Source organism: Canis lupus, chromosome 11 (genome assembly GCF_003254725.2).
Source record: "Canis lupus dingo isolate Sandy chromosome 11, ASM325472v2, whole genome shotgun sequence".
Classification (NCBI taxonomy): Eukaryota; Metazoa; Chordata; class Mammalia; order Carnivora; family Canidae; genus Canis; species Canis lupus.
This window is the reverse complement of record NC_064253.1, coordinates 26,189,768-26,217,665: the sequence shown is the minus strand read 5'-3', so window position 1 is coordinate 26,217,665 and position 27,898 is coordinate 26,189,768. Positions and strand designations below refer to the sequence as shown.

Here is a 27,898-nt window from a genome sequence, read left to right as displayed (position 1 = left end):
TCCTCAACTCTGGGCCCAAGGGTCCCATGAGTGCAGCTTTCCACTGGCCTCTCCAGGAAGGACTTGAGAAGCCAGCTCTCAGCAAGTTTAGAAGGGCCCTGGAAGGCCCTGCCCACCTCTAGGGTTCATAAGCCCTCCTGGAGTGCACCTTGCCACTACTTTCTCACCTCAAAAAGTTGGAACATGTATCTCAGCAATGGTGGTGGAGTCAAGGGAAGAAGCTATTTCTTCTGTTGGCAAAACTCTCCCTGACTATGCTTATCACTAGGACTCTCCCAGATGCCTGTAAGACACTGCCTCCCCAGCAGCTGTGAGGGCACAATGGAAATGAACTGGCCTGAGTTCTGAGGCTCAGGCTTTCCTGAAAACTAGCTTCTCAATGAAGGGAGTTCAACTAGTCTCCCCAGAAGCTTTGGATGGTCGCCCAAAAGCGCTGGCAGGCTTCTGGAACACCACAGTTCCTTGAGGGCAGCTCTCCACTGGCCCCTTCCAGGAGGAACATCGAACCTTTCAGCCCAGTCTAAGAGCCTGAGGATTGGTAAGGCTGTTTGCTTTAGTCTGAGAATGAAGACATCCCTGCTGTAACCTTTCAGTAAGTACTCAGGGCTGAGGGAGGTTAGCAGGTACCTCCAGCCTTGGTAGTGGAGGGCCATTGGAGAGGCCAGGTACTTTTCACGAAGAAAGCAGCTTTTCTGACCTTTAGCTTATAACAGTCTGTCACCTGAGTCACTTAGCAGACCCTCTCCACACTTGGTGTGGAGGTGAAAAGACCATGCAATGTACTTAACGCTGAGGAACTAGGGTTCCTTGAATGAAACATTCACCTTGACCCTTCCAGGTGGGAGATATGCCCTGGCTCTACCTTAGGCTGGAGACCCAATGGCACTTGATGTCATGAACCAGGGGGCCGAGGGTCCCGTGGGCAAAGCTTTCCATTCGTCTATTCAGGAAGGGGTGGAGAAGCTAGCAACTTAGGAAGTTTGGAGGGGCCTTGGAAAGCCCCATCCAACTCTAGGGGACATAGCCCTTCCTAGTGTGCACCATGTGACTAGCTTCTCACCTCGGGGAGATGGAACATGTGTCTCTGCAGTGGTGGCGAGGCCAAGTGAAAGCAGATTACATTTCTCTGAGGACAAAGCTCTCCCTGACTAAGCTCACTACTAAGCCTCTCCCAGTGGCCTGTGAGACCCTGCCTCCCCAGCAGCTGTAGGGGGCACCATGGAAATGAACTGGCCTGAGTCTGTGGCTCAGGCCTTCCCAGAAGTCTAGCTTCTCAATAATGGGAGGTCAAACATGTCTCCCCAGAAGGTTTGGAGGGGCGGTCCAAAACTGCTGTAGGGCCTCTGGGACACCACAGCTCCTTAGGGCATCTATCCACTGGCACCTTCTGTGAGTAAATTTGAATCTCTCAGTCCAATACATAAGTATGGGCAGTGGCAAGGCTCTGAGCTTTAATCTGAGACCCAAGTCCTCCTTTAGGGAACCTTTAAATGAGCCCTCAGATTAGGGAGTTTAGCAGCTAGCTCCAGCCTTGGTGTTGAGAGATAGTGGAGAGTGTAGGTACTTTTCACTGAGAAAGCATCTTTCGGGACCTTCAGCTCACAAGGACTCTGTCATGGGGATGGATTCGCACACCCTCTCCACAGTTGTGGATGTGAAAGATGATGGGACCTACTGAATGCTGAGGAATTAGTGTTCCTTGAATGAAACTTTCAGCTAGACCCTCCCAGGTGAGAGGAATTTCCTAGCTCCATATTGGACTAGAGACCCAATGACACTCAATATCCTGAACCATGGGTCCATGGATCCTGTAACGGCAGCTTTCCACTGGCCTCTACAGGAAGGGCTTGGGAAGCCAGCTCCTCAGGAAGTTTGGAGGGGCCCTGTAAGGTCCTGTCCAACTGTAGGGTTCATAAGCCTTCCTGAAGTGCTTGGTGCTTCCATGAGACAAGTCGAATCTCCCAGCCACTGGTTTCTCACCTCACAGAGTTGGAACATGTGTCTTAGCATTGGTGGCAAAGCCATGAGAAGGAGGCTACTTTCCCCTGAGGACAAAAATCTCTCTGACTAAGCTTACCACTAGGCCTCTTCCAGAGATGTGTGAGACTCTGCTTACACAGCAGCCGTGAGGGCACAATGGAAATTATCTGGCCTGAGTTCTGAGGCTCAGTCTTTCCCGAAGACTAGTTTCTCAATGAAGGGAGTTCAATCTGTCTCCCATCAAGGTTTTGAGGATCGTCCAAAGGCGCTGGAAGGCCTCTGGGACACCACAGTTCCTTGAGGGCAGCTCTCCACTGGCCCCTTCTGAGAGGAAAGTCGAACCTCTCAGCCCACTATAAAAGCCTGGAGATTGGCAAGGCTGTTGGCACTTGTCTGAGAACCAAGCACTCCCTGATGTAACCTTTCAACAAGCACTCAGATATGAGGGAGGTTAGCAGATACCTCCAGCCTTGGTGGTGGAGGGCCATTGGAGAGGTCAGAGACTTTTCAGAGAAAGCAGATTTCCTGGTCTTTAGCTTACGAGTCTGTCAATGGGGTGACTTAGCACAACATCTCCATAGTTGCTGTGGAGGTGAAAAGTCAATGTGACCTACTGATGCTAAAGAACTAGCGTTTCGTGAATGAAACTTTCAGCTAGTCGCTTCTAGGTGAGAGGTATGCCCTGGGTGCACCTTAGGCTAGAGACCCAATGGGACTCTCTGTCCTGAACACTGGGGCCAAGGGTCCCCTGAGGGCAGCTTTCCACTGCTCTATCGAGGAACGGCTTGAAAACCCAGCACCTCAGGAAGTCTGGAGGGGCTTTGGAAAACCCTGTCCACCTCTAGGAGACATAGGCCTTCCTAGAGTGCATCATGTGTCTAGGTTCTCACCTCAGGGAGTTGGAACATGTGTCTCTGCAATGGTGGCAGCACCTAGTGAAAGCAGGCTACATTCCTCTGAGGAAAAAACTCTCCCTGACTAAGATCACCACTAGGCCTCTCCCAGAGGCTTGTGAGATTCTGCCTCACCAGCAGCTTTGGGGAGCAATGGAAACAAGCGTGGCGTGAGTTCTAGGCTCCGGCCTTCCCAGAAGGCTAGCATCTCAATAAAGGGAGGTCAAACGTGTCTCCTCAGAAGTTTTGGAGGGGCGGTCCAAAACAGCTGTAGGGCCTTTGGACACCACAGTTCGTTGAGGGCAGGTCTCCACTGGCCTCTTCCATGAGACAAGTCGAATCTCCCAGCCAAGCAGGCATGTCTGGGTAGTGGCAAGCCTCTGGGCTTCAGTCTGAGAACCAAGCCCTCCCTTAGGGAAACTTTAAATGAGCCCTCACAGCTGAGGGAGTTTAGCAGCTAGCTCCAGCCTTGGTGGTAGAGGGGAAATGGAGAGTCTAGGTACTTTTCAGTGAGAAAGTAGCTTTCCTAGTTTGTAGCTTACAACGACTGTATAATAGAGGTGAGTTAACACACAATCTCCACAGTTGATGTGGAGGCGAAAAACCCATTTTACCTCCTGAACACAGGAACTAACATTTCTTGAATGAAACTTTCAGCTTGCCCCTCCAAAGTTAGATGTATGCCTGGCTCCACCTTAAGACAGAGACCCAATGGCACTCGCTGTCTTGAACCCTAAGCCCAAGGGTCCCACGAGGGCAGCTTTCCAGGCCTCTCTACGAAGGACTTGAGAAGACATCCCCTTATGAAGTTTGGAGGGGAGTGATAGCCGTGTCTACCTCTAGGTGACATAGGCATTCCTGGAATGCACAGTGTGACTAGCATTGCACCTCAGGGAGGTGGGACATGGGTCTCAGTAGTGGTGATGGAGCGAAGGGAAAGCGGGCTATATTCCTATGAAGACAAAGCTCTCCCTGACTAAGCTCACTACTAGGCCTATCCCAGAGGCCTGTGAGACACTGCCTACTCAGCAGCTGTGGGGGCACAATAGAAATGAGAAGGGCCAAGTTCTCAGGCTCAGGCCTTCTCATAAGCTACCTACCCAATGAAGGGAGTTTAAACCTGTCTCCCCTGAAAGTTTGGAGGGGTGGTCCAAAAGCGCTATAGGGCCTCTGGGACACCAGAGTTCCTAGAGGGCAGGTCTCCACTGGCCTTTTCCATGAGGAATTCGAATCTATCAGCCCAGCCCAGCAGACAAGTCTGGACAGCTGCAAGGTTCTGACTTCAGTCTGAGAACCAAACCCTCCATTAGGGAATTTTTTCTTTTTCATTGGAGTTCAATTTGCCAACATATAGCATATCATCCAGTGCTCATCCCATCAAGTGCCCCCCTCAGCGCCCATCACCCAGTCACCCTGTCCCCCCGCCCACCTCCCCTTCTACCAACCCTTGTTCGTTACCCAGAGTTAGGAGTCTCTCATGTTCTGTCACCCTCACTGATATTTCCCACTCATTTTCTCTCCTTTCCCCTTTATTCCCTTTCACTATTTTTAATATTCCCCAAATGAATGAGACCATATAATATTTGTCCTTCTCCAATTGACTTATTTCACTCAGTATAATACCCTCCAGTTCCGTCCACGTCGAGGCAAATGGTGGATATTTGTCATTGCTAATGGCTGAGTAATATTCCATTGCATACATAGACCACATCTTCTCTATCCATTCATCTTTCGATGGACACCGAGGCTCCTTCCACAGTTTGGCTATTGTAAACATCGCTGCTATGAACAATGGGGTGCAAGTGTTCCGGTGTTTCACTGCATCTGTATATTGGGGTAAATCCCCAGCAGTGCAATTTCTGGGTCATAGGGTAGCTCTATTTTTAACTCTTTGAGGAACCTCCACACAGTTTTCCAGAGTGGCTGCACCAGTTCCCATTCCCACCAACAGTGCAAGAGGGCTCCCCTTTCTCCACATCCTCTCCAACATTTGTTGTTTCCTGTCTTGTTAATTTTCACCATTCTCACCGGTGTGAGATGGTATCTCATTGTGGTTTTGATTTGTTTTTCCCTGATGACAAGTGATGCGGAGCATTTCTCATGAGCATTTTCTCATTTCTCAGACATTTTGGCCATGTCTATGTCTTCTTTGGTGAAATTTCTGTTCATGTCTTTTGCCCATTTCATGATTGGATTGTTTGTTTCTTTGCTGTTGAATTTAATAAGTTCCTTATAGATCTTGGCTACTAGCCCTTTATCTGATAGGTCATTTGCAAATATCTTCTCTCACTTTGTAGGTTGTCTTTTAGTTTTGTTGACTGTTTCTTTTGCTGTGCAGAAGCTTTTCATCTTGACTAAGTCACAATAGTTCATTTTTGCTTTTGTTTCTTTTGCCTTCGTGGATGTATCTTGCAAGAAGTTGCTGTGGCCAAGTTCAAAAAGGGTGTTGCTTGTATTCTCCTCTAGGATTTTGATGGATTCTTGTCTCACATTTAAATCTTTCATCCATTTTGAGTTTATCTTTGTGTATGATGTAAGAGAATGGTCTAATTTCATTCTTCTGCATGTGGCTGTCCAATTTTCCCAGCACCATTTATTGAAGAGACTGTCTTTTTTCCAGTGGACATCTTTCCTGCTTTGTCGAATATTAGTTGACCATAGAGTTGAGGGCCCACTTCTGGACTCTCTATTCTGTTCCATTGATCTAGGTGTCTGTTTTTTGTGCCGGTGCCACACTGTCTTGATGATCACAGCTTTGTAGTACAACTTGAAATCTGGCATTGTGATGCCCCCAGATATGGTATTCTTTTTTAATATTCCCCTGGCTATTCACAGTCTTTTCTGATTCCACACAAATCTTAAGATGATTTGTTCCAACTCTCTGAAGAAAGTCCATGGTATTTTGATAGGGATTGCATTAAATGTGTAAATTGCCCCGGGTAGCATTGACATTTTCACAATATTAATTCTTCCAATCCATGAACATGGAATATTTTTCCATCTCTTTGTGTCCTCCTCAATTTCTTCAGAAGTGTTCTGTAGTTTTTAGGGTATAGCTCCTTTACTTCTTTGGTTAGGTTTATTCCTACGTATCTTATGCTTTTGGGTGCAATTCTAAATGGGATTGATTCCTTAATTTCTCTTTCTTCAGTCTCATTTTTATTTTTTTTATTTTTTTTTAAAGATTTTTTTTTAATTTTTTTTTTTTTATTTATGATAGTCACAGAGAGAGAGAGAGAGAGAGGCAGAGACACAGGCAGAGGGAGAAGCAGGCTCCATGCACCGGGAACCTGACGTGGGATTCGATCCCGGGTCTCCAGGATCGCGCCCTGGGCCAAAGGCAGGCGCTAAACCGCTGCGCCACCCAGGGATCCCTAGTCTCATTTTTAATGTATAGAAATGCCACTGACTTCTGGGCATTGATTTTGTATCCTGCCACACTGCCGAATTGCTTTATGAGTTCTAGCTATCTTGGGGTGGAGTTTTTTTGGGTTTTCTATGTAGAGTATCATGTCATCTGCAAAGAGGGAGAGTTTGACTTCTTCTTTGCCTATTGAATGCCTTTTATTTATTTTTGTTGCCTGATTGCTGAGGCTAGGACTTCTAATACTATGTTGAATAGCAGTGGTGAGAGTGGACATCCCTGTCATGTTCCTGATCTTAGGGGAAAGGCTCTCAGTGTTTCCCCATTGAGAATGATATTTGCTGTGGGCTTTTCATAGATGGCTTTTAAGATGCTGAGGAATGTTCCCTCTATCCCTACACTCTGAAGAGTTTTGATCAAGAATGGATGGTGTGTTTTGTCAAGTGCTTTCTCTGCATCTATTGAGAGGATCATATGGTTCTTGTTTTTTCTCTTGTTGATATGATCTATCACAGTGATTTCTTTATGAGTGTTGAACCAGCCTTGCATCATGGGGATAAATCCCACCACTTGGTCATGGTGAATAATCTTCTTAATGTACTGTTGGATCCTATTGGCTAGTATCTTGTTGAGAACTTTTGCATCTCTGTTCATCAGGGATATTGGTCTATAATTCTCCTTTTTGGTGGGGTCTTTGTCTGGTTTTGGAATTAAGGTGATGCTGGCCTCATAAAATGAGTTTGGAAGTATTCCATCCCTTTCTTTCTGAACAGCTTTAGTAGGATAAGTATTGTTTCTTCTTTAAACATTTGATAGAATTCCCCTGAGAAGCCATCTGGCCCTGGATTTTGTGTCTTGGGAGGTTTTTGATGACTGCTTCAATTTCCTCCCTGGTTATTGACCTGTTCAGGTTTTCTATTTCTTCCTGTTCCAGTTTTGGTAGTTTGTGGCTTTCGAGAAATGTGTCTATTCTTCTAGATTGCCTAATTTATTGGCATATAGCTGCTCATAAGTTTTAAAAATCATTTGTATCTCCTTGGTATTGGTGGTGATCTCTCCTTTCTCATTCATGATTTTATTAATTTGAGTCGTTTCTCCTTTGTTTTTAATAAGACTGGCTAATGTTTTGTCTATCTTAATTCTTTCAAAGAACCAACTCCTGGTTTTGTTGATCTCTTCCACAGTTCTTCTAGTCTCTATTTCATTGAGTTGTGCTCAAATCTTTTTTTTTTTTTTTTTTTTGTGCTCAAATCTTTATTAAGTCTCTTCTTCTGGGTGTAGGTTTTATTTGCTGTTCTTTCACCTCCATTAGGGAATTTTAAATGTTCCCTCACAGCTGAAGGACTTACAGCTAGCGCCAGCCTTGGTGTTGGAGAGACAGTGGAGAGTCTAGGTACTTTTCACTGAGACAGCAGCTTTCGAGGCCTTCAGCTTACAAGGAGTCTGTCACCAGGGTGAGTTAGCACACAAACTCCATAGTTGTTTTCAACGTGAAAGACCATGAGATGTACTGAACACTGAGGAATCAGTGTTCCTTGAATGAAACTTCCAGCTAGACCCAGTGGGGGAGGAATTTCCTAGCTCCACATAGGTTGGAGACCCAGTGACAGGCACTATCCTAATCCTGGTCCCAAGGGTCCAGTGAGGGCAACTTTCCACTGGCTTCTTCAGGAAGCGCTTGAGAGGCCAGCTCCTCAGGAAGTTTGGAGAGGTTCTGGAAGGCGCTGTCTACCTTGAGGGTTCATAGGCCTTCCTGGAGTGCACCTTGCAACTTGTTTCTCACCTTAGGAATTGGAACTTATGTCTCAGCAGTGGTAGTGAATCCAAGTGAAAGCAGATTATATTCCTCTGTGGAGAAAGCTCTGGATCACTAACCTTACAACTAAGCCTCTCCCAGAGGCCTGTGAGACCTTGCCTTCCCAGAAGTTGTGGGGGAGCCATGGAAATGATCTGGCCTGAGTCTGTGGCTCAGGCCTTCCCAGAAGTCTAGCTTCTCAATAAAGGGAGGTCAAACATGTTTCCTCAGATGGTTTACAGGGGCAGTCCAAAAACACTATAGGGCCTCTGGGACACTACAGTTCCTTGAGGGCATCTATCCACTGGCACCTTCTGTGAGTAAATTTGAATCTCTCAGCCCAATATACAAGTATGGGCAGTGGCAAGGCTCAGGGCTTTAGTCTGAGACCCAAACCCTCCATTAGATAATATTTAAATGAGCCCTCACAACTGAGGTAGTTTAGAAGCTAGCTCCAGGCTTTGTGATGGAAAGGAAGGGGAGAGGCCAGGTACTTTTCAGTGAGAAAGCAGATTTCCTGACCTGCAGTTTACCAGGAGTCTGTCACAAGGGTGATTTAGCATTCCCTCTCCACAGTTGTGGAAGTGAAAAACCACTGTATCTACTGAACACAGAGGAAGTAGCATTTCTTGAGTGAAACTTTCAGCTTATCCCTCCAAGTATAGAGGTGTGCTCTGGCTCAACCTTAGGACAGAGACCCAATGGCACTCACTGTCCTGAACCCTGAACCCAAGGGTCACCTGAGAGCAGCTTTCCAGGCCTCTCTATGAAGTGCTTGAGAAGCCAGCTCCTCAGGAAGTTTGGGGAGGCCAGGATAGCCCTGTCTGCCTCTAGGCGACATAGGTGTTCCTGGAGTGCACCATGTGACTAACATTGCCCCTCAGGGAGGTGGAACATGGATCTCAGCAGTGGTGGCAGAGCCAAGGGAAAGTAGGCTATTTTCCTCTGAAAAATAGCTTAGTCAGTCTCCCAGAGACCTGTGAGACTCTGCCTACCTAGCAGCTGTGTGAACATAATGTAAGTGAAGAGGCCTGAGTTCTGAGGTTCAGGTATTCTCAGAAGGCTAGCTACCCAATGATGGGAGTTTACTCCTGTCTCCCCTGACATTTTGGAGGGGCAGTCCAAAAGTGCTATAGAGCCTCTGTGATACCACAGTTCCTTAAGGTCAGCTCTCTACAGGTGCCTACAGTGAGAAAAGTCAAATCTCTCAGCCCAGGAGACAAGACTGGGCAGTGGCAAGCCTTTGGGCTTCAGTCTGAGGTCCAAGCCCTGCCCTAGGGAACGTTTAATGATCCCTCACCGCTGAGGGAGTTTAGTAGCTAGCTCCAGCCTTGGTGTTGGAGAAACTGTGGAGAGTTCAGGTACTTTTCGCTGAGAAAGCAGCTTCTGGGCCTTTAGCTTACAAGGAGTCTGTCACCAGGGTGAGTTAGTACAGAAACTCCACAATTGTTGTGGACGTGAAAAGACCTCAGGGAGGTGGAACAGGGATCTCCGCAGGGGTGGTGAGGCCAAGGGAAAGCAGGCTATTTTCCCCCCAAGACAAAGCTCTCCCTGGCTAAGCTCACCACTAGGCCCCCAGGGGCCTGTGGGACACTGCCACCCCAGCAGCTGTGAGGGCACAGTGGAAATGAGCTGGCCTGAGCACCGTGTCCCAGGAATCCTCAGAGGGCTGCCTTCACAATGAAAGGAGATCAAACTTGTGCCCACTGAAGGTTTGGAGGCAAGATCCAAAAGTGCCCTAGGGCCTCTAGGATTCTACAGTTCCTCGAGGGCAACTCTCTGCTGGCTGCTTCCCAGACAAAAGTCAAACCTCTCGGCCCTGCAGAAGAGGCTTGCCACTGGGCTAGGCCGTTGGCCTCAGTCTCAGAAGCTAGCAATCCATGATGTGAGCTTTCAACGAGCAACTCAGAACCGAGGGAGGTTAGCAGGCACCTCTAGCCTTGGGGGTGGAGGCCCATTGGAGAGGTCAGGAATCTTTCACTGAGAAAAGGCAGCTTTCCTGGCCTTCAGCGTACAAATCTGTCAATGGGGTGACAAGGCACACATCCTCTCCACAGTTGGTGTGGAGGTGAAAAGACCGTGTGACCTGTCGAACGTTGAGGAACTGGCGTTCCTTGAACGAAACTTTTGGCTATTCACCTCCCCCAAGGCGGGAGGTGTGCTCTGCCTCCACTTTAGGCTGCAAACCCAATGGTACTCGCTGTCCTGCAACCTGGGCCAAAGGATCCCGAGAGAGGAGATTTCCACTGGTCTCTGCCTGGGAAGGGCTTGAGAAGCCAGCACCTCAGGAAGTTTGGAGGGGCCTACAAAAGGCCCGTCCACCCCCAGGGTATATAGACCCTTCCCAGAGTGCGCCGTGTGTCTACCTTGTCACCTCAGGTAGATGGAACATCTGTTTCGAGGGCGGTGGTGGCACCAAGTGAAAGCAGGCTACATTCGTCTGAGGGCAAAGCTCTCCCTGCCTAAGCTCACAGCGAAGCCTCTCCCAGACACCTGGGAGACACCGACTCCCCAGCAGTTGTGAGGTCACAATGGAAATGAGCAGGCCTGAGTTCTGAGGCTCAGGCCTTCCCGAAGGCCAGCTTCTACATGAAGGGGGTTCAGACCCCTCTTCCTGGAACTTTTAGAAGGTCAGTTCAAAAGCGCTGGAAGGCCTCTGGGACACAACGCTGCCTTGAGGAGAGCACCCCACTGGCTCCTTCTGAACAGAACGTCCATCTGCTCAGTCCAGCAGATGAGTCTGGCCTGTAGCCAGCCAGGCTGTTGGCTTCGGCCTGAGAAGCCAGCCCCCCAAGATGTAACTTAGAAATGAGCACTCCGAGCTAAGGGGGGCTTGTGGGTACCTCCAGCCTTGCTGGTGGAGGGACATTGGAGAAGCCAGGCATTTTTCAGCTTCCCTGAAAAATGAGAGCTTCCCTGCTTTCCCTGAGAAAGCAGCTTCCCTGACTGACCTTGAGCTTTCAACCAGTCTGTCACCAGGTGACTTAGCCACATCCTCTCCACAGTTTTTGTGGAGGTTAAAAGACCGTGCGACGACCTGAACGTTGAGGAACGAGCGTCCCTTGAATGAAACTGTCAGCTAGTCCCTCCCAGGTGGGAGGTATGCCCTGGCTCCTGGCTCCTGGCTCCACCGTACAATAGAGACCCAAGGGCACTCACTGTCCTGAACCCTGGGCCCAAGGGTCCCCTGTGGGTGGCTCTTCACTGGTCTATCCCAGAAGGGCTTGAGAAGCCAGCACCTCAGGAAGTTTGGGGGGGCCTTCAAAAGCCGTGTCCACCTCTAGGGGACATCGGCCTTCCTAGAGTGCACCGTGCTTCTAGCTTCTCACCTCAGCAGACGGAACATGCGTCTCTGCGGTGGCCGGTGGCCGTGGTGCCAAGTGAAAGCAGGCCACATCCCTCAAAGGACAAAGCTTTCCCTGACTAAGCTCACCTCTAGGCCTGTCCCAGAGGCCTGTGCAACCCTGCCTCACCAACAGTTTTGGGGGCGCAATGAAAATGAGCTGGCTTGAGTCTGTGGCTCAGTCCTTTCCAAAGGGTAGCTTCTCAATCAAGAGAGCTCAACTGGTCTCCCAGAAGTTTTGGAGGGCCTGTTGAAAAGCACTAGAAGTCCTCTTGGACACCACAATTCCTTGATTACAGCTCTCCTCTGGCCTCATCCAAGATGAAAGTCCAACCCATCAGCCCAGCATTAGAGTCTCAGCATTGTCAAGGCTGTGAGTTTCAGTCTGAGAACCAAGCCCTCCCTTAAGGGAACCTTTCAATGATTCCTCAGATTTGAGAAATTTTAGCAGGTATATCCATCATTGGTGGTGGAAGACCATTGGAGAATCCAAGTACTTTTCACTGAGAAAGCAGCTTTCCTGGCCTTTAGCTGACAATGAGTCTCTCACTGGGATAAGATAGCACACTTTCTCCACAGTTGGTGTGGAGGTGAAAAGACTATGTGACCTACTATATGCTCAGGAATTAGCATTCCTTGAATGAAACTTTAGGTAGCCCCTCTCAGGTGGGAGAAATTTCTTAGCTCCACATTTGACCCAATGACACTCACTGTCTTTAACCCTTGGCCCAGGGGTCCTCTGAGGGAGCTTTCCATTGGTCTATCCAGGAAGGGCTTGAGAAGCCAGATCCTCAGGAAGATTAGTTGGGCCCTGGAAGAATATAAAAAATAGTGAAAGGAATTAAAGGGGAAAGGAGAGAAAATGAGTGGGAAATATCAGAGAGGCTGACAGAACATGAGAGACTCCTAACTCTGGGAAACGAACAAGGGGTAGTGGAAGGGGAGGTGGGTGGGGGAGTGTGGTGACTGGGTGATGGGCACTGAGGGGGACACTTGACGGGATGAGCACTGGGTGTTATATTTTGGCAAATCAAACTGCAATAATAAATTAATTAATTAAATCCTCAAATTCTAAAAAAAAAAAAAAGATAGGCCCTGGAAGGCGCTGTCCAACTCTAGGGGACGTAGGCCTTCCTGGAAGGCACTTTGCGATTATTTTTTCACCTCACAAAGTTGGAGCATGTGTCTCATCAGTGGTGGCAGCACAAAGGGGAAGCACTTTCCTCTGAGGACAGAGCTCTCCCTGACTAAACTCACCACTAGGCCTCTCCCAGAGGCCTGTAAGACACTGCCTCCCCAGCAGCTGTGAGGGCAAAATCGAAATGAGCTGGCCTGACTACTAAGGCTCAAGCCTTCCCAGAAAGCTAGCTTCTCAATAAAGGGAGTCAAATGTGTCTCACAGAAGGTTTGGAGAGGCAGTCCAAAACAGCTGTAGGGCCTCTGGGAGACCACAGTTTCTTGAGTGCAGCTATCCCCTGGCCTCTTCCATGAGGAAAGTCAAAACCTTCAAGCCACCAGATGAGTCTGGGCAGTGGCAAGACTATGGTCTTCAGGCTGAGAATCAAGCCCACTCTGATGGAACATTTCAACGAGTCCACAGACCTGAGGGAGTTTAGCAGCTAGCTCCATCCTTGGTGTTGGAGGACATTTGGAGAGGCCAGGTACTTTTCCCTGAGAAAACAGCTTTCCAGGCCTTCAGCTTACAATTAGCATTCCCGGAATGAAACTTTAAGCTAGTCCCTCCCGGTTGGGGGGAATTTCCTAGCTCTACATTTGACTGGAGATCAAATGCACTATCTGTCCTGAATCCTGGGCCCAAGTGTCCCTTGAGGGCAGTTTTCCACTGGTCTATCCAAGAAGGGCTTTGAAGCCAGCACCTTAGGATGTTTAGAGGGGCCTTGGAAAGCCCTGTCCACCTCTAGGGGACATAGGTCTTCCTAGAGTGTACCAAGCAACCAGCCTCTCACATCAGGGTGATGGAACATGTGCCTCTGCAGTGGTGGCAGCGTCTAGTGAAAGCAGTCTATGTCCTCGCAATACAAATCTCTCCCTGACTAAGCACACCACTAAGCCTCTCCAGAGACCTATGAGTCCTTGCCTCCCTCGTACAGGTGAGGGACCAAAAAATGATCTAGCCTGAGTTCTGAGTCTCAGGCCTTCCCAAAGGCTAGCTTCTCAATTAAGGGAGTTCAACCAGTCTCTCGGAAGTTTTGGGGGGCCGGTCCAAAAGCGATGGAAGGCCTCTGGCACCACAGTTCCTTGAAGGCATCTCTCTTCTGGCCTCTTCCTGAGGAAAGTCGAACCCATCAGCCCAGCAGAGGAGTCAGGGAGAGGACAGGCTGTGGCTTCAGTCTGAGAACCAAGTCCTCCCTGATGGAAAGTTTCAATGAACTCTCAGAGTTGAGGCAGTTTAGCAAGTATATGCATCTTGGTGCTGGAGGGTTATTCGAGAGTCCAGATACTTTTCACTGAGAGAGCAACTTTCCTGGCCGTTAGCTTACAATGAATCTGTCACCGGGATGATTAGCACACCTTCTCCACAGTTGGTTTAGACTTGAAAAGACTATGCTATGTACCGAAAGTTGAGGAATTAGCATTCCTTGAATGAAACTTTCTGCTAGCCCCTCCCAGGTGGGAGAAATTTCTTAGCTCCACATTTGGTTGGAGACCCAATGACACTCACTGTACTGAACACTGTGCCCAATTGTCCATGAGGGCAGCTTATCACTGGAACCCACAGAGCTGAGGGATTTTAGCAGCTAGCCCCATCCTTAGTGGTGGAGGGCAATTGGAGAGTCCAGGTACTTTTCACTGAGAAAGCAGCTTTACAGGCCTTCAGTTTATAAGGAGTCTGTCACTGGGGTGATTTATCATACCCTCTCCACAGTTATTGTGGCGGTGAAAAGACTATTCGACCTACTGAAAGATGAGGAATTAGCATTCCTTGAATGAAACTTTCAGCTAGCCCCTCCCAGTTAGGAGGAATTTCCTAGCTCCACATTTGGCTTGAGAGTGAATGATATTAACTATCCTGAAACCTGGGACTAAATGTCCCTAGAGGGCAGGTTTCCACTGGCCTCTCCAAGAAGGGCTTGAGAAGCCACTTCCTTAGGAAGTTTGAAGGGGCCTTGGAAAGCTCTGTCCACCTCTAGGGGACATAGGCGTTCCTAGAGTGCACCGTGCAACCAGATTCTTACCTCAGGGAGATGGAACATGTTTCTCTGCAGTGGTGGTGGCACCTAGGGAAAGCAGGCTATGTTCCTCTCAATACAAATCTCTACCTGACTAAGCTCACCACTAAGCCCCCTCCAGAGGCCTGTGAGTCTCTTCCTCCCCCGTAGATGCAGGGGCACAATGGAAATGGGCTGGCCTGAATCTGAGGCTTGGGCCTTCCCAAAGGCTAGCTTCTCAATGAAGGAAGTTCAACTGATCTCCCAGAAGTTTTGAAGGGCCTGTTGAAAAGCGCTAGAAAGCCTCCAGGACACCACAGTTCCTTGAGTACAGCTCTCCTCTGGCCTCATCCATGAGAAAAGTCGAACACCAGCAGAGCATTCAAGTCTTAGCAGTGGCAAGGCTGAAGGCTTCAGTCTGAGAACCAAGCCCTCCCAGATGGAACCTTTCAACGATTCCTCAGATTTGAAGAATTTTAGCAGGTATATCCATCCTTGGTGGTGGAGAGCCATTGGAGTGTCCAGGCACTTTTTACTGAGAAAGCAGCTTTCCTGGCCTTTAGCTTACAACGTATCTCTCACCGGGATGACTTAACACACCTTCTCCACAGTTGGTATGGAGGTGAAAAGACTATGCGACCTACTGAATGCTGAGGAATACTGAACACATTCCTTGAATGAAACTTTCAGCTAGCCCCTTCCAGGTGGGAGCAATTTTTTAGCTCCACATATGGCCAGAGTCCCAATATGCTCACTGTCCTGAACCCTGCGCCCAAGGGTCCTGTGAGGGCAGCTTTGCACTGGCTTCTCCAAGAAGGGCTTGAGAAGCCAACTCTTCAGGAAGATTGGATGGGCCCTGGAAGGTGCTGTCCTACTCTAAGGGATATAGGCCTTCCTAGAGTGCACCTTGTGAAAAGTTTCTCATCTCAGGAAGTTGGAACATGTGTCTCAGCAATGATGGGGGCTCCAAGGGAAAGAAGGCTACTTTCCTCTGAGGACAAAGTTTTCCCAGAGTAGGCTCACCTCTAAGCCTCTCCCAGAGGTCTGTGAGACCCTGGCTACCCAGCGGCTGTGGGGACGCAATGGAAATGAGGTGGTCTGAGTTCTGAGGTAAGGCCTTCCCAGAAGGCTAGTTTCTCAATAAAGGCAGACACATTTAGTGTCTCCCTAGAATTTTGGAGGGGCAGTCCAAAAACGTTGTAAGGCCCCTTAGGACACAACATTTCCTAGAGTGCAGCTCTCCTCTGGCATCCTCTGTGAGGAAAACCAAACCCCTCAGATGAGCAGACAAGTCTGGACAGTGGCAAGGCTGTGGGCTTGGGCTGAAACACATGGCCTTGCTTATGGAACCTTTAAATGAGCCCTCACAGCCGAGGGAGTTTAGCTACCTGCTCCAGCCTTAGTGTTGTAGAGACACTGGAGAATCCAGGTATTTTTCACCATGAAATCATCTTTACAGGCCTTCAACTTATAAGGAGTCTGTTACTGGTGTGAGTTAGCACACCCTCTCCACAGTTGTTGGAGGTGAAAAGACGAAGAGATCTACTGAACGCTGAGGATTTAACGATCCTTGAATGAACCTTTCAGCTAGCCCCTCCCAGGAATTACCTAGCTCATTTGGCTGCAAACCCAATGACACTCACTGTCCTGAACCCTGGGCCCAAGGGTCCCATAAGAACAGTTTTCCACTAGCCTCTCCAGGAAGGGTTTGAAATGACAGATCCTTAGGAAATTTGCAGGGGCCCAGAAAGGTGCTGTCCAACTCTAGGGGGACATAGGCCTTCCTGGAGTGCACCTTGAGACTAGTTTCTTACTTCAGAGAGTTAGAACATGTGTTTCTGCAGTGGTAGTAGCTCAACTGAAAGCAGGCTACATTTTCTGAGAACAAACATCTCCCAAACTAAGTTCAACACTAAGCCTCTCCTAGAGGCCTGTGAGACCCTGCCTCCCCAGCAAATGGAGGGCACAATTAAATGAGCTGGCCTTGGTTCTGAAACTCAAGCCTTCCTAGAGGTTTAGATTCTCAATACAGAGAGTTCAAAAGTGTCTCCCCAAAAGGTTTGGACAGGCGGACCAAAACCTCTGTAGTGCCTCTAGGATACCACGGTTCCTTAAGCGTTGCTCTCCACTGGGGCCTCTTTCTTTTAAATATAATATATGTATTTTTTTTATTGGAGTTCGATTTGCCAACATATAGTATAACACCCAGTGCTCAGCCTGTCAACTGTCCCCCTCTGTACCCATCACCCAGTCACCCATCCCCCCGCCCACCTCCCCTTCCACTACCCCTTGTTTGTTTCCCAGAGTTAGGAGCCTCTTATGTTCTGTCTCTCTCTCTGATATTTCCCACTCATTTTCTCTCCTTTCCCCTTTATTCCCTTTCACTATTTTTTATATTCCCTGTATGAATGAAACCATATAATGTTTGTCCTTTTCCGATTGACTTACTTCACTCAGCATAATACCCTCCAGTTCCATCCACGTTGAAGCAAATGGTGGGTATTTGTCATTTCTAATGGCTGAGTAATATTCCATTGTATACATAGACCACATCTTCTTTATCCATTCATCTTTCAATGGACACTGAGGCTCCTTCCACAGTTTGGCTATTGTAAACATTGCTGCTATAAACATTGAGGTGCAGGTGTCTCAGTTTTTCACTGCATCTGTATCTTTGGGGTAAATCCCCAACAGTGCAATTGCTGGGTCATAGGGCAGATCTATTTTTAACTCTTTGAGGAACTTCCACACGGTTTTCCAGAGTGGCTGTACCAGTTCACATTCCCACCAACCGTGCAAGAGGGCTCCCCTTTCTCCACATCCTCTCCAACATTTGTTGTTTCCTGTCTTGTTAAGCTACAAAGCCGTGATCAGGGAATCCCTGGGTGGCTCAGTGGTTTAGCACTGCCTTCGGCCCAGGGCGTGATCCTGGAGACCCGGGATCGAGTCCCATGTCAGGCTCCCTGCATAGAACCTGCTTCTCCTTCTGCCTGTGTCTCTGCCTCTCTCTGTGTGTGTCTTTCATGAATAAATAAATAAAATCTTTTAAAAAATTAATAAAGAATAAGAGAGAGAGAAAAAAAGCTGTGATCATCAAGACAGTGTGACACTGGCACAAAAACAGAGATCAATGGAACAGAATAGAGAATCCAGAAGTGGACCCTCAACTTTATGGTCAACTAATATTCGACAAAGCAGGAAAGACTATCCACTGGAAAAAAGACAGTCTCTTCAATAAATGGTGCTGGGAAAATTGGACAGCCACGTGCAGAAGAATGAAACTAGACCATTCTCTTATACCATACACAAAGATAAACTCAAAATGGATGAAAGACCTAATGTGAGACAAGAATCCATTAAAATCCTAGAGGAGAACACAGGCAACACCCTTTTTGAACTTGGCCACAGCAACTTCTTGCAAGATACATCTATGAAGGCAAGGGAAACAAAAGCAAAAATGAATTATTGGGACTTCATCAAGATAAAAACTTCTGCACAGCAAAAGAAACAGTCAACAAAACTAAAAGACAACCTACAAAGTGAGAGAAGATATTTGCAAATGACCTATCAGATAAAGGGCTAGTATCCAAGATCTATTTAAAAAACTTATCAAACTCAACAGCAAAGAAACAAACAATCCAATCATGAAATGGGCAAAAGACATGAAGAGAAATCTCACAGAGGAAGACATAGACATGGCCAACATGCACAAGAGAAAATGCTCTGCATCACTTGCCATCAGGGAAATACAAATAAAAACCACAATGAGGGCAGCCCCGGTGGCTCAGCGGTTTAGCGCCGCCTTCAGCCCAGGGTGTGATCCTGGAGACCCGGGATCCAGTCCCACGTCTGGCTCCCTGCATGAAGCCTGCTTCTCCCTCTGCCTGTGTCTTTGCCTCTGTGTGTGTGGGTGTGTTTGTCTGTCATGAATAAATAAATAAAATCTTTAAAACACACACACACACACACACACAATGAGATACCATCTCACACTAGAGAGAATGGTGAAAATTAACAGGACAGGAAACAACAAATGTTGGAGAGGATGTGGAGAAAGGGGAGCCCTCTTGCACGGTTGGTGAGAATGTGAACTAGTACAGCCACTCTGGAAAACTGTGTGGAGGTTCCTCAAAGAGTTAAAAATAGACCTGCCCTATGACCCAGCAATTGCACTGCTGGGGATTTACCCAAAGATAGAGATGCAGGGAAAAACTGAGACACCTGCACCCCAACGTTTCTAGTAGCAATGTCCACAATAGCCAAACTGTGGAAGGAGCCTCGGTGTCCATCGAAAGATGAATGGATAAAGAAGATGTGGTCTATGTATACAATGGAATATTACTCAGCCATTAGAAATGACAAATACCCACCATTTGCTTCAACGTGGATGGAACTGGAGGGTACTATGCTGAGTGAAGTAAGTCAATCGGAAAAGGACAAACATTATATGGTCTCATTCACTTGGGGGATATAAAAATTAGTGAAAGGGAATAAAGGGAAAGGAGAGAAAATGAGTGAAAATATCAGTGAGGGTGACAAAACATGAGAGACACCTAACTCTGGAAATGAACAAGGGGAGGTGGGTGGGGGGTTGGGGTGACTGGGTGATGGGCACTGAGGGGGGCACTTGGTGGGATGAGCACTGGGTGTTATGCTATATGTTGGCAAATTGAACTCCAATTAAAAAGATTAAAAAAAAAAAAAGAACAGTGAGGGTGGAGACACAATGGAAATTCAATGTACATAACTCTCTGTAACAAGCGTCCCTTGATTTTTAGTTTAGTTTAGTTTTGTTTTGTTTTATAGGATTTTATTTATTCATTCATGAGACACACAGAGAGAGAGAAGCAGAGACACAGGCAGAGGGAGAAGCAGGCTCCATGCAGAGAGCCCAACGTGGGACTCGATTCCAGGTCTCCAGGATCACACCCTGCGCTGAAGGTGGCGCTAAACTGCAGAGCCACCCGGACTGCTCGATATTTAGTTTTCAACTTAAGTTATCACATATGGGAGTTAGAACCTTTCTCAACACTAGCTGTGGACTCTCAACAGAAAGATGATGTACTTAAATCTGAGAAAACAGAAAGTTGTTAATGAAGCTTCAACAGGCATCTCACATATGGGATTTAGAACCTAACTCAACTGTAGGTGAGGAGGTACCATGGAAATGTGCTGTACTTTGAGAAACAAGCCTTCCTTGAAAGAGGTTTGAAACTAGACTCTCACGTAAGGGAGTTGGAAACCATGTCTAAAGTAGGTGTGGGGGATCCCTGGGTGGCGCAGCGGTTTGGCGCCTGCCTTTGGCCCAGGGCGCGATCCTGGAGACCCGGGATCGAATCCCACATCGGGCTCCCGGTGCATGGAGCCTGCTTCTCCCTCTGCCTGTGTCTCTGCCTCTCTCTCTCTCTCTCTCTCTCTCTCTCTCTCTCTCTCTGTGTGTGACTATCATAAATAAATAAAAATTAAAAAAAATAAATAAAGTAGGTGTGGAAGTTAAATGTAAATCCGCTGTACTTACTGTGAAAAAAACATTCCTGGAATAAGCTTTACTAGCCTCTCCCATAAAAGAGTTAGCCCTATCTCAACAGTAATGTGGAGGCACATTGGAAATGTGATGTTCTTGGGTAGCCCCGGTGGCGCAGCGGTTTAGCGCTGCCTTCAGCCCAGGGTGTGATCCTGGAGACCCGGAATCGAGTCCCACATCGGGCTCCTTGCATGGAGCCTGCTTCTCCCTCTGCCTGTGTCTCTGCCTCTCTCTCTCTCTCTCTCTCTCTCTCTCTCTCTCTCTGTTTCTCATGAATAAATAAATAAATAAATCTTTAAAAAAAAAAAAAAGGAAATGTGATGTTCTTAACTCCAAGAAACAAGCATTGCCAACATATAACACCCAGTGCTCATTCCATCAAGTGCCCTCCTCAATGCTCATCACCTATCAGCTTTTACTAGGCTCACACATAAAGGAGTTAGAACCAAACTCAACAGGAGGTGTGTAAGCACTTCGGAAAAGCAATCTACTTACTCTGAGGAAAAAGAGTTCCTTCAAAGCAGCTTTCCAATACCTTCTCACATAAAGGCATTAGAAAATATATCAAGGGCAGCCCAGGTGGCTCAGCGGTTTAGTGCCACCTTCAGCCCAGGGTGTCCTCCTGGAGACCCAGGACCGAGTCCCACATCAGGCTCCCTGCATAGAGCCTGCTTCTCCCTCTACCTATGTCTCTGCCTCTCTCTCTCTCTCTCTCTATGCATCTCTCATGAATAAATAAATAAAAATCTTAAAAAGAAAAAAGAAAATATATCAAAAGAACCTGTGGAGGCTTGAGGAAAATAGGATATACTTAACTCTAAGAAGCATTTCTAGAAGGCAGCTTCTGGCAAGCCTCTAACATGAGGGAGTTAGAACCTATGTCAACAGTAGGTGTGGATGCCCAACGGAAATGCACTGTACTCAACTCTTAGAAACAAGCGTTCCTTGAATGCAACTTTCAACTACCCTCTAAACTATGGCAGTTAGAACGTAGCTCAACTGTAGGTGAAGAGGTGACTTGGAAATGCACTGTACTTAACTCTGAGAAACAAGCATTCCTGCACTTGAGCTTTCAAAAAGCCTCTCATGTTAGGGAGGTAGAAGCTATCTCCACAGGACTAGAAGTGCGGTGGAAATGCTATATAGTTAACGGTGAGAAACAAGCGTTTCTTGAGTGCAGCTTTCCACTACTCTCTCACAGAAAAGCATTAGAATGTATATGCTTTCTAGGGATCCCTGGGTGGCTCAGCCGTTTAGTGCCTGCCTTTGGCCCAGGGCATGTTCCTGGAGACCCGGGATCGAGTCCCACATCAGGCTCCCTCCTTGAAGCCTGCTTCTTCCTCTGCCTGTGTCTCTCATGAATAGATAAATAAAATTTAATATATATATATATATATATACATATACATATGTATATATCAAAAGTACCTGTGGAGGCTCGAGGGAAATGTGGTCTTTACTCTGAGAAACAAAGACTTTGAAGGCAGTTTCTGACAAGCCTGTAACATAAGGGAGTTAGAATCTGTCAACAACAGGTGTGGAGGCCCAATGGAAATGCACTGTGCTTAACTCTCAGAAACATGCATTCCTTGAACACAGCTTTCAACTACCCTCTCACATACGGGAGTTAAAATATAGCTCCACTGTAGGTGAGGGGGCGCCATGGAAATACACTGTACTGAACTCTGAGACACAAGCATTCCTGCCCTGCAGCTTTCAACCAGCCTCTCACCTAAGGGAGGTAGAAGCTATTTCCACAGGAGGGGCTATGTAGTTAACTGTGAGCAATCAGTGTTTCTTGAGAGGAGCTTTCCACTACCCTCTCACTAAAGGCATTAGGACCTATATCCAAAGAACCTGTAGAAGCTCGAGGGAAATACAAGCTACCTAACTCTGGGAAATAAGCGTTCCTTGCAGGCAGCTTCTGACAATCCTCTAACATAAAGGAGTTAGAACCTATGTCTACAGCAGGGGTGAAGGCCCAAAGGAAAGGCCCTGTGCTCAACTCTCAGAATCATTCTTTGAATGTAGCTTTCAGCTATCCTCTCACCTATGGGAGTTAGAACCTACCTCCACTGTAGGTGAGGAGGTGCCATGGAAATATGCTTTACTGAACTCTGAAACACAAGCAATCCTGCACTGCAGCTTTCAACCAGCCTCTCACTTAAGGGAGGTAAAATCTATTTCCACAGAAATGGAGAGGCCATGGAAATGCTATATAGATAACTGTGAGCAATCAGCATTCTTAGAGTGCAGCTTTCCACAACCTTCTCACCTTCCAGCATTAGAACCTATATCACGGGCAGCCCTGGTGGCTCAGCGGTTTAGCGCCGCCTTCGGCCCGGGGTGTGATCCTGGGGACCCGGGATCAAGTCCCATGTCAGGCTCCCTGTGTGGAGTCTGCTTCTCCCTCTGCCTGTGTCTCTCATGAATAAATAAAGTCTTTTTTAAAAAAAAAAAGAACCTATATCACTGTCCTGAATCCTGGGCCCAAGGGGCCCATGGAGGAGCTTTCCACTGCCATCTCCAGGAAGGGCTTGAGAAACCAGCTCTTCAATAAGTTTGGAGGGGCCTAGGAAGGTGCTTTGCACCTGTAGGGGACCTAGGCCTTCCTGGAGTGTCCCCTGGCGGCTAGCTTCTCACCTCAGGGTCTGGGGACAGGGTCTCAGCAGTGGTGGCGGCACCAAGGGAAAACAAGCTACTTTCCTCTGAGGACAAACCTCTCCCTGAATATGCTCACCACTAGACCTCCCTCTCCCAGAGGCCTGTGAGACCCTGACTCCCCAGAGGTTGTATGGAGCATACAGAAATGAGCTGGCCTGAGTTTTGAGGCTCAGGCCTTCCTAGAAGGCTAGCTTCTCCATGAAGGGAGTTGAAACCTGTCGCCCCACACACTGTGCAGGGGCAGTCCCAAGGTGCTGGAGGGCCTCTGGGACACCACAGTTCCTGAGTGCAGTTCTCCACTGGCCCCTTCTGTGAAGAAAGTTGAACCTCTCATCCCAGCAGACATAGGAGCCTGGGCAGTGGAAAGGCTGTGGGTTTTAGTCTAAGAACCATGCCCTCCCAGAGGGAACCTTTCAACATGCCAGTCCCCATATCTGAGAGAGGTTAGCAGATAGCTCCACCCTTGGGGGTGAGAGGCAAGGGCAGAAGCCAGGTACTTGTCACTAAGAAAGCAGCTTTCCTGGCCTGCAGCTGACCAGGAGTCTGACACCAGGGTGAGATAGCACACCTCCACAGTACTTGTGGAGGGGAAATGAACCTGGGAGTGACTAAACGCTGAGGAACTAGCGTTCCTTGAGGGAAATTTTCAGCTGGCCCCTCCCAGGTGGGAGGTAGGCCCAGACCCAAATGACCCTGGAGACACAAAGAAACTCGCTGTTGTGAACCATGGGCCCAAAGGACCAGTGAGGGCAGCTATCCACTGGCCTTTTCAGGAAGAGCTTAAGAAGCCAGCTCCTCAGAAATGTTAGAGAAGCCTGGAATGCACTGTTCCTGTCTAGAGGACCTAGGCCTTTCTGGAGTGCCCTCTGGCGGCTAGCTTCTCACCTCAGGGAGTGGGAACGGGTGTCTCAGCAGTGGTGGCAGCACCAAGGGAAAGCAGGCTACTTTTCTCTGAGGATAAAGCTCTCTCCCTAAGCTCACCACTAGGCCTCAGAGACTTGAGAGACCCCGCCTAGCAAGCAGCTGTGGGTCCATGCTGAAAATGAGCTGGCCTGTGTTCTGAGGCTCAGGACTTCCTAGAAGGCCAGCTTCTCAAAGAGGAGAGTTCTAATCTGTCTCCCCACAAGGTGTGGAGAGGATGTCCCAAGCACTGGAGGGCCTCTGCGGTACCTCAGCTCCTGAGTGCAACTCTCCACTGGTCCCTTCCATAAGGAAAGTTGAACCTCTCAGCCCAGCAGACGGAGGAGCCTGAGCAGTGGCAAGGCTGGGTATCAGGCTGATAACCATACCCTTCTGGGGGGAACCTTTCAACATGCCAGCCCTCACAGCTGCGAGAGGTTAGCAGCTAGCACCACCCTCGGTGGGGGAGGGGCAAAGGCAGAGGCCAGGTACTTTTCAATGAGAAAGCAGAATTAATGGCCTTTAGCTGACCACAAATCTGTCAACGGAGTGAGTTAGCACAGTGTCTTCAGAGTGGTTGTGGAGGTGAAATGATCCTGCGACCTTCTGAAAGCTGAGAAACTAGCCTTCCTTAAGGGAAACTTTCAGCTAGCACCTCCTGGGTGGGAGATTGCCCTGGCCCCATCTTAGGCCAGAGACTCAATGGAACTCATTGTTGTGAATCCTGGGCCCAAGGGTACCTCGAGGGCAGCTTTCTCCTGGTCTCTCCAGGAAAAGCTTGAGGAGCCAGCACCTCAGGAAGTTCCCAGGGGCCCTGGAATGTGCTTGTCCACCTCTACGGCCCAAGGCCTTCCGGGAGTGTCCTGTAGCATCTTGCTTCTCACTTCAGAGAGTGGGAACATGTATCTCAGCAGGGTTGGCAGCACCAAGGGAAAGCAGGCTTCTTTCCCCTGAAGAGAAAGCTCTCTCAGATTAACCTAATCACTAGGCCTCCCTCTCCCAGAGGCCTGGGAGACCCTGCCTCCCCAGCAGCTGTGGGGGCACAATGGAAATATGCTGAGCTGAGTTCTGAGGCTCACTCTTCCTAGAGAGCTAGCTTCTCAATGAAGGGAGCTCAAACCTGTCTTCCCACAAGGTACAGAGGGGCTTTCCCAAGTGATGGAGGGCCTCTGGGACACCACAGTTCCCAAGTGCAGCTCTCCACTGGCCCCTTCTGTGAGAAATGTCAAACCTCTCAGCCCAGCAGACAGAGAAGTCTGGGCATAGGCAAGGCTGTGGGCTTCAGTGTGAGAACCAGGTCTGCCCAGTGAGAACCTTTCAACATGCCCCCTTCACAGTTGAGGGAGGTTAGCAGCTAGATCCACTCTGGGTAAGGGAGGGGAAGTGGAGAGGGCAGGTACTTTTTCCCTGAGAAACCAGATTTCCTGGCCTGTAGCTGATCAGGAGTCTGTCATGGGGGTGAGTTAGCACACCCTCTCCACAGAAGTTGTGGAGGTGAAATGACCCTGCGACCTCCTGAATGCTAAGGAAGTAGCATTCTTGAGGAAAATTTTCAGTTACCCACCCCTAGGTTGGAGGTGGCCCTGGCTACCCAGTGGAACTCGCTGTCCTGAACCCTGGACCCAAGGGTCCCATGAGGGCAGCTTTCCACTGGCCTCTCCAGGAAGGGCTTAAGAAGCCAGCTCCTCAGGAAGTTTAGAGGGGCCCTGGAATGTGTTGTCCACCTCTAGGGGACCTAGACCTTCCTGGAGTGCCCCCTGGAGACTAGCTTCTCACCTCAGAGTGTGGGAACCGATGTCTCAGCAGTGATGGTGACATCAAGGAAAAGCAGGCTACTCTACTGTGAGGACAAATCTCTCCCTGACTAAGCTCACAACTAGGCCTCTCCCAGAGGCCTGGGAGACCCTGCCTCCCTAGCAATTGGGTGGGTGCAATGGAAATGAGCTCGCCTGAGTTCTGAGGCTCAGTCTTCCTAGAAAGCTAGTTTCTCGATGAAGGGAGTTCAAACCTGTCTCCCCACAACTTGTGGAGAGGATGTCCCAAGCACTGGAGGGCCTCTGGGACACCACAGTTCCTGAGTGGAGCTATCCACTGGCCCTCGGTGGGGGAGGGGCAAGGGGCAAGGTCAGGTACTTTTCACTGAGAAAGCAGCTTTCCTGGCCTGCAGCTGACCAGGAGTCTGTCACCGGGGTGAGTTAGTACACCATCTCCACAGTGGTTGTGGAGGTCAAATGACCCCGTGAGACACCCTGAAGGCTAAGGAACTAGCATTCCTTGAGGGAAACTTTCAGCTAGCCGCCCCCCCCCCCCCACGTGGCAGGTGTCCCTGATCCCACAATAAGCCTCAAACCCAATGAAACTCGCTGTCCTGAACACTGGGCCCAAGAAGCCAGGGAGGGCAGCTTTCCACTGGCCTCTCCAAGAAGGGCTTGAGAAGGCAGCACCTCAGGAAGTTTTGAGGGGCCCTGGAATGTGCTCTCCACCTCTAGGTGCCCTAAGCCTTCCTGTCATCCCCCCTGGAGAGTAGCTTCTCACCTCAGGGTGTAGGAACAGGTGTCTCAGCAGTGGTGGCGGTGCCAAGGGGAAACAGGCTACTTCTCTGTGAGGACAAAGCTCTCCCTAAGTTCACACCTAGGCCTCTCCCAGAGGCCTGTGAGACCCTGTCTCCCCAACAATTAGGGGGCACAATGGAAAGGAGCTGGCCTGAGTTCTGAGGATCAGGCCTTCCTAGAAGCCTAGCTTCTTGAATAGTGGAGCTCTAACATGTCTCCCCACAAGATTTCTTGCAGTTTTCACCAAGCCTTTTCCATGGGAGGTAGAAGATATCTCCATAGGAGTGAAAGGGCCGGGCGGCCCGGGTGGCTCAGCGGTGTAGCGCCCCCTTCAGCCCAGGGCGTGATCCTGGAGACCAGGGATGGTGTCCCACATCGGGACTCCCTGCATGGAGCCTGCTTCTGCTTCTCCCTCTGCCTGTGTGTCTGTCTGTCTCTCATAAATAAAATCTTTAAAAAAGAGAGAGAGAGAGAGGGTGGAAGGGCCCAGGAAATCCTATGTAGTGAACGGTGAGTCACCAGCGTTCCTTGAGTGCAGATTTCAACTACCTTCCTCACCTACCAGCATTAGACCCAATATCAAAGGACCATGTGGAGGCTCGAGGGAAATGTGGCCTACTGAACTGTGTAAAACAAGAATACCTTGCAGGCAGCTTCTGACATGCTTCTAACATAAGGGAGTTAGAACCGATGTCCAGAGTAGGTATGGAGACCCAGTGGAAAGGCCCTGTCCTCAACTCTCAGAAAGAAGCATTCCTTGAATGCATCTTTCAAATCGTCTCTCACCTTTGGGATTTCGAACCTAGCTTACTTACTGTAGGTGAGGAGGTGCCATGGAAATGTGCTGTACTGAACTCTGAGATACAAGCATTCCTGTCATGCAGCTTTCCACTAACCTCTCACCTAAGGGAGATAGAAGCATTCTCCCCAGGAGTGGAGGGGCCATGGAAATGCTAGGTAAATAACTGTGAGTCACCAGATTTCCTTGAGTGAAGCTTTTTAAAACTCTCTCACCTACTGGCATTAGAACCTATATGAAAAGAACCAGTGGAGCCTCGAGGGAAATGCAGCCTATTGAACTCTGAGAAAGAAGCGTTTATTGCAGGCAGCATCTGACGAGCCTCTCACATAAGGGAGTGAGAACCTATTGCCACAGTAGGTGTGGAGGCACGATGGAAAGGCCTTGTGCTAAACTCTCAGGAAAAAGCATTCCTTGAATGCAGCTTTCAACTAGCCTCTCACCTATGGGAGTCAGGACCTAGCTCCACTCTAGGTGAAGATGTGTCATGGAAATGCACTCTACTGAATTGTGAGACACCAGCATTAATGCCCTGCAGCTTTACACTAACCTCTCACCTAAGGGAGGTAGAAGCTATCTCCCAGGAGTGGGGGGCCATGGAAATGCTATTTAGTAAACTGAGCAACCAGCAATCCTTGAGTGCAGCTTTCCACTACCTTCTCACCTACAGGCCTTAGAACCTATGTCAAAAGAACCTGTGGAGACTTGGGGATATGCATACTACTGAACTCTGAGAAACAAGTGTTCCTTGCAGGCAGCTTCTGACAAGCCTCTAACATAAGGGAGTTAGAAGCTATGTCCACAGTAGCTGTGGAGGTCCAATCGAAAGGCCCTGTGCTCAACTCTTAGAAAGAAGCATTCCTTTGAATGTAGCCTTCAACTAGCCTCTCACCTATAGGAGTTAGAAGGTAGCT

General features: G+C 48.6%; 1 protein-coding gene across 14 annotated transcripts in view; it reads right to left on the bottom strand.

Moving 5' to 3' along the window:
- The window catches only part of MLANA (melan-A), a 106,868-nt gene that overhangs the window by 64,962 nt on the left and 14,008 nt on the right, over positions 1-27,898 (bottom strand). For 3 of the 14 annotated variants that reach the window (XM_025432694.3, XM_025432697.3, XM_025432699.3), the window contains exon 1: positions 10,399-10,560. The exons of 5 other annotated variants lie outside the window; for them this stretch is intronic. The gene's annotated coding sequence lies outside the window, so the exon portion shown is untranslated. Of the gene's footprint in view, positions 1-167; positions 4,246-10,398; positions 10,574-27,898 lie in introns of those variants that run through there. 6 more of the 14 variants (XM_049116076.1, XM_049116077.1, XM_049116075.1 and 3 more) reach the window with 5 other exon arrangements.